At 37.0% G+C, this 6,084-nt stretch overlaps 1 long non-coding RNA gene across 1 annotated transcript; it reads right to left on the bottom strand.

Moving 5' to 3' along the window:
- Positions 1-344: 344 nt before the first annotated feature.
- LOC118164771 lies at positions 345-4,672 on the bottom strand. The gene is made up of 4 exons (XR_004749664.1): positions 4,559-4,672; positions 2,740-2,853; positions 1,898-1,972; positions 345-1,164 (listed from the first exon to the last, which is right to left on the bottom strand). It is a non-coding gene; the product is annotated as an uncharacterized LOC118164771 (long non-coding RNA).
- Between the last annotated feature and the right edge of the window lie 1,412 nt (positions 4,673-6,084).

Here is a 6,084-nt window from a genome sequence, read left to right as displayed (position 1 = left end):
CTTGAGTATTGCATGCTGCTAATAAAGAAATTTAACTAGTATCCAAAGGCCTGAATTTCAAGAGCCTGGTACAGTAAAGCATCTTTAGAATTGAGAAGCTTTGTGTTGAGAATTTTGGTTCAAATTCCTATCTGCGCATTAGGCTCATCACTGTCCTCAGAATGAAGGCTCCTGAGGACTGAGATCTGGCAAGAATAGGCTTAGCAGGAACAGGAGAGGTGGTGCACTGGTACCACTCTGAAATGGTTTTCCTTCCCAAGAGAAAAAAAAAAATCCCAGAATAGTGCAGTCTGGGATTATTGGAAGTTACTAACTAAGAATTACAGAGGATATTTCTTGCTTGCTTGCCTCAAACCAGTTAGATATTCTAATAGGAGCTTATGCTGTTTCAAGCAGCACCAATATTTCAATAAAACATTTTACAACTTTAATGATTAAAAAGGTTATACTAAACACCCTGGAGGCAGAATTTTATTTTTGAAAAATGATAAGCCATTTCCATAACAATATCTGTAAAATACTAAAGGCTGTGAGTAGAACAAAGTTCTATATATTCATTCAAAGGAATAAAGATTGTGTTCATACAACAACAGTAATTTATAACATGGGCCAAAGGAGAAGGAATATCTGAAAGCCATAGGAAATTTATTTTTAAAACCTATTAATCATTTAAATTGTTTCTAAGTGTTTTAGAAGTAGAACAATGTTTTCCAAACTGATGTTTTCAGCAGTTTCTGCTCATTCTGGAATGATCTGTATTTCATCCTTGGAAATTCTACAAGACTCAAATATTTTCTATATGAACGGACAGAAGGACAGAACACTCTTTTTGTGATAACCAAGGTAACACAAGTTCATCTCACCCAAGAGTGTTATTGACTTAATTCTCAGAAATTCTACAGTCTTAGAATACTGAACCTACATGTCACAGAAACTATGATATTCTATAAGGCAATATGTTCCTGGCACAGTCTGATTAAGACACACAGCATGTATGAAACTCTGTACTTGAGACATCAAGATTTGTTTCAGTGTGCTCCTTTTGCTTCTTTAACCTTCTTCCTTCCTGCAGCAGGAAGGCTCTCTTCCCCTCCCCTCTCCTCTCCTGGGTTGGTATAATTTAAGAAGTATCCTAGTCTTCTTCCTCTTGCAGAATGAGACCTCCTTTAAAATTAGTTAGACGGTCAAACACATTCTCCCATATCTGTCTTACCTCTGAAATGTGCTGCAGCCTAAACAGCATCATACTTCCCCAACTTTCCTAGGGTTTCCTAAGCCTTCTTGCAATACCCTTCAACACCTCCATCTTCATATTTCCAGCTCTCCAGGTTTTGGAGCCCTCATCTCCCAAGCTGTTAACACGCTTGTAGTCTCTTTCCTCTAGTCTCTTTACAGCTGAACCTACTTTAAACTTACACAGCATTTCTCAGTCATGTGCTCTATTTGGATATTACAATACTCATAGAAAATTAGCTTCAGTTACAACCCCCATAAAGAGCAAAAAATAGAAATATGGGTTACAAGCCCAGAAGACATCATTATACCACCCGCATAACCCACACCTTACCAGCCTCACTCAGTAACTCATGAAATTACCCACTAATTACTAGTTTAGCAAGAGTTCAACCTCTAGAAGGCTTGGGGCTGCCTTTCATAACTGCAGTTTCCCTCTCCCACAGAGTCTTGCCTTATAATCAGCATAGAGCCACGAATAAAATTGGTTCATTTCAAATATATATAGACACATTGGTCCCATAAAGGAGAGCACATCAAAATGTTTTTAACAAATATAATAGCACAATTGCATTTCTAAGAGGAAAGAGGGGAGAAAAAAAAAAAAAAAAACATTCCTTTCTTGTCTATAATAATTCTGAACTTTAACTTCTGTTAGACTTACCTCCTGATTTACTGGGAAGAGAATTCATTCCAGTAATGAATTAAAGTATTCATAAGTGCACTGGGATCCTTCAGGCTGAAACACATTTTCATAAATATAATACATACAATCCTAACAAGACAAACTGCTTGGATATATCCAACTATGAGCAGATAGATTTAGATGCAAAACAAACAAATTCTATTATATAAACTATTTAGTAAGCTCCTGTAAATTAAAAAACAGCCCTTCTCTTCTAAACAGAGTTTATATTGGCATTTTTTCAGTAAAAGGCAGATTACCTTCTGAATTTGTCAAGAACAAGAACAGCATTTTTCCAAGGAAGTGGTCATCCTGATTGACCATTCATTTCATCTGAGTAAACTGCTCTGTTCTAAATTTTCTTTTTTCTCCTTTTCCAGCAAGGCTAGGAATCAGTTTTAGGTTGATAGGCTCTTAAGCTATTGACAGTACATACCTAAGCAATCTGACTATGCTAAGGGTTACCCAGCTCAACAGACATGAGCACAATGTTGGAGACAGCACTGGAAAAGTCACTGTATGTAAGTAGCTTCTAGAAAGTAATTTACAAATCATAGAATGGCTTGGGTTGGAAGGGACCTTAAAGATCATCTAACTCCAACACATGCCATAGGCAGGGATGCCACCCACTAGATCAGGTTGGCCGAGATCCTACCAAGCCTGGCCTTGAACACCTCCATGAATGGGGTATCCAAAATTTCTCTTGGCAACATGTTCCAGTGCCTCACTACCCTTACAGTGAAGAATTTCCTCCAAATGTCTCATCTAAATCTATCCTTTTTTTAGTTTAAAAGCATTCCACTTGCTCTATCATTATCTACCTGAGTAAAGAGTCCTCTTCCATCCTTTTTATAAGAACCCTTTAAGTATTGAAGTTACCCTTCCTAATAGCATAGTAGTTTATAACATTGAGTATTGGGGTACTGATTGTGTTCCTGTTTAAAAAAAAAAAGACAATCAGATTATGGGAAAACTAGAAAGTTATATTATCATTAATTTTAACCAAAAAATAAAAATAAATAATAAAAAAAAAAACACTTTTGTGACTGCCACAACCTGTGACAGCATTAGGCAAGATCTCGTCCCTCCATGAAGTTTTTTGTTGGATCACAGCCTAATAGCTGCACAATAAAGACTAAAATTAAGATTTAACTTATGAAGTAAGCTATTTATAAAGTATGTGTCTACAGAGAATAGTTCAGAAACTGAATAAGCAATCAGAAACATTATGAAGCTCATGTAAAACCCATAAGAAATACCCTCCCCTTTTAAGGGAACACAACTTGATGAGGTACAGGACTGTTTTCCAGTGCATAAATAAAAGAATGTAATACAAGTTAAAGATGTGAACTGATTGTGAGTAATAGCTTTACAACAAGTCCAAATATAAGTAAGGCAAAGAAGTGATACCATAAAAAAAAAAAAAAAAAAAAAAAAAAAAAAAAAACACTAAGAGAAACCTCTCTTAAAATACTATTAAGAAGTAATAAGGAGAAAACTTTAAACTGGTACCTCTCTGCATTTTTCCCATTCATCATATGTGCCAGGCAGGAAAACTCCACTGACAGCGTTACTCAGAAAAACTGTCACAATGTTCGCAAAGACAAGTTACATACAAGAAAACATGCTTAAGTTAATGTGTTTTAACAAAGCATTGGACTTATAAATTAGTTCCTTGAAGTAGTCTATGTATTCCTATTCCTGTGTTCGCTACAGTAGCTGGTCAAGTAAGTTCTTCTTCTGATTAAACTTCTGTGACATATACCTATTCACCAAATATACCTATTTGCAAGGTGTTTTGTTTTTTTGTTAGTGTCTTTTTTTTTTAAAAAAAAAAAAAAAAAAAAAAAAGATGAAAACCAGAGTAGAGAATGAATTTCGCTATTTCAGGCTCAGCTCAGCCCCCAAAAATTCACCACAGGAACTTTGCTTTTCTGTTTCTTACAAGCCTTGCATGGGATCAATTAGCATAAAGCATGCAACCCTGCACAGCACAATTCAAATAGCACAAAATATTGAAGCTGAAAGTTAGCTTGCCATTCAAAAGACCTCATGGTCAAATTCAAAACCTCATGATTAAATTCTCGTCATTTTTTTTCCTTGTGTGAGGAGAAGGTGTGCTGCACGAAGCTGTGTTCAGAAAGAGCATTTTTAATAAAGTTTATAGAACCACACAGAATAGAAGTAGCAAAGAATACACTTTCAGTAATAAACCAGACATGTTCAGGGTACACAGTTAATATAAGAGACAAACTATAAATGAAATTATATTCACATAATTCAGACAGAGATAATACAGGACTGTGCTGTTCCAAAGAAAAATGAGAAATATCTCAAGTAGAGAAATATTCTTCAAATTCTACACTGTACATTGTTAGGACATCTGGAGATTCTTTGTTCTTTGCAATTCCCACTTCTCCTAAACATCATTATTAAAGTGTCTAATAAAAACTGCTGGCAAACCCTAAGTATTTCATAATGGATTGGGCTATCTTATAAGATAATATCTTGTTAGGGTGTGAGGCGACAAAAAACAATATGTGGAAAAACATTCAAGTCAGAGAAGTCAATACAAAGCAGAATAAAAGTAGGAAAGTACTCTCTTTGCTCAGTTGCAGCATCCAGACAAGTTCATATCACCCAAAGGAAATGGCAGGAGCCTCCTTGTACTACACAAAGCACCAAAGAATACACTAAGGAAAGAACAATCATGAATTGAAGGGAAGATAAACAGACGCTCAAGGAGGGAGGGAGGGAGGGAGGGAGGGAGGGAGGGGGAGGGGGAGGGGGGGGGCGTGGGGGGGGGGTGGGGAGCCCAGACCTTAGTTTCTATCTCTTAGGCCAACTCCTTAAAAATGAGCACCCATGTCTTGAGGGAGGGAGGGATAAGGGGGAGGTTTCCAATCAATTTTCCAGATTTGTTATTTTTTTTTTTTAAATGGTCTATGGACTTCACCTGCTATGTCTCAATCACTGGTGCTTTAAATCATTCTGATACCAGCATGACTCTGTTGAAACCAGCAGGGTTACATCATAACGGAGTGGAGAGTTGGGCTCACTAGTGCAATTGTTTGTTACTAGACTGAAGGAAAAGATATAAAAAATCTTTGTTTGCGCTTCACATAAGATTTTTTAATCACTACATAGGCTAAACTAATCCAAGAGACATCAGGCAATTCCTGTGTTTGGAGGACATCAAGGGAGCTACATTTCTGGTTTCCTAGTCTGGGACATGACTGAACTGACACAACAAATAGCCTGGACATCATAACTCTCAGAAGACACTCCTAATCCCACAGATGTGATCAGCAGATTAATAGAATGGGAAGCCAGGAAGAGCCATCAGGTCGTCTAATCTGCCCTTTCACATATCCTGGGCCAACAAATTTCATCCAGTCTTCGAGGCCAGTAACTCATATTGTCTGATTAAAGCATTCTGTGTGCTTTGATTAAAGCATATTTTCCCAAATGATAGACAGATCTGAAGATTTTGACAGAAATTCACCACCTCCCTGGTGGTTACATTTGTGTTTAAAAAAAAAAAAAAAAAAGGAAAAAAAAGAGAGAGAGAGAGACATTCCAGGAATGATAGTGCTTTACAAAGCTAAATCTAGAAACTATGCCAAATCAAAACAAATCAAAGATGATTGTATCTGTCACTAATAGACATTCAAACTGGCAACCTAACAAACAGCTTCCACCCTTAACAAGTGATGCTTTTCTGGAGAGGGACTCAAAGCACCTTCTCAGAATGACACCAGGAGGCTTTCAGGACCACAACTGCAAAAATTACAATCCTAACACAATCCCTGAAGAAACATCTCTCTTCCAAGCTAAGTAATTCTCTGCAGCTGCTCAGACTTCCTGACACCAACTTATAACCTGCAGTTCCCAGAATTAAGTAGTTTGCTACAGCTGCTGGCAGTCATTTGCAGGAACAGCCAGGCCTGAGATAATTAAGTCTGCAGAAATACCAGTCTAGGACCCTTCCTCAACATTAAAATCTGGTGCAGAGGTCGTATCATTACGTTATTTGAGTCAACTGTTTTTTAAAATTAGTGTTTACTGTACTGTTAAACCCAGTATTTCTCCCTATGTATCTAAAGATACTAGGTTGTTCCCATTTACACAGTGACAATGGATTTTTGTACTTACTTTTTCCAGGC

Source organism: Oxyura jamaicensis, chromosome 3 (genome assembly GCF_011077185.1).
Source record: "Oxyura jamaicensis isolate SHBP4307 breed ruddy duck chromosome 3, BPBGC_Ojam_1.0, whole genome shotgun sequence".
Classification (NCBI taxonomy): domain Eukaryota; kingdom Metazoa; phylum Chordata; class Aves; order Anseriformes; family Anatidae; genus Oxyura; species Oxyura jamaicensis.
The sequence above is the reverse complement of the archived record's forward strand: the minus strand, read 5'-3'. Positions and strand labels throughout refer to the sequence as shown.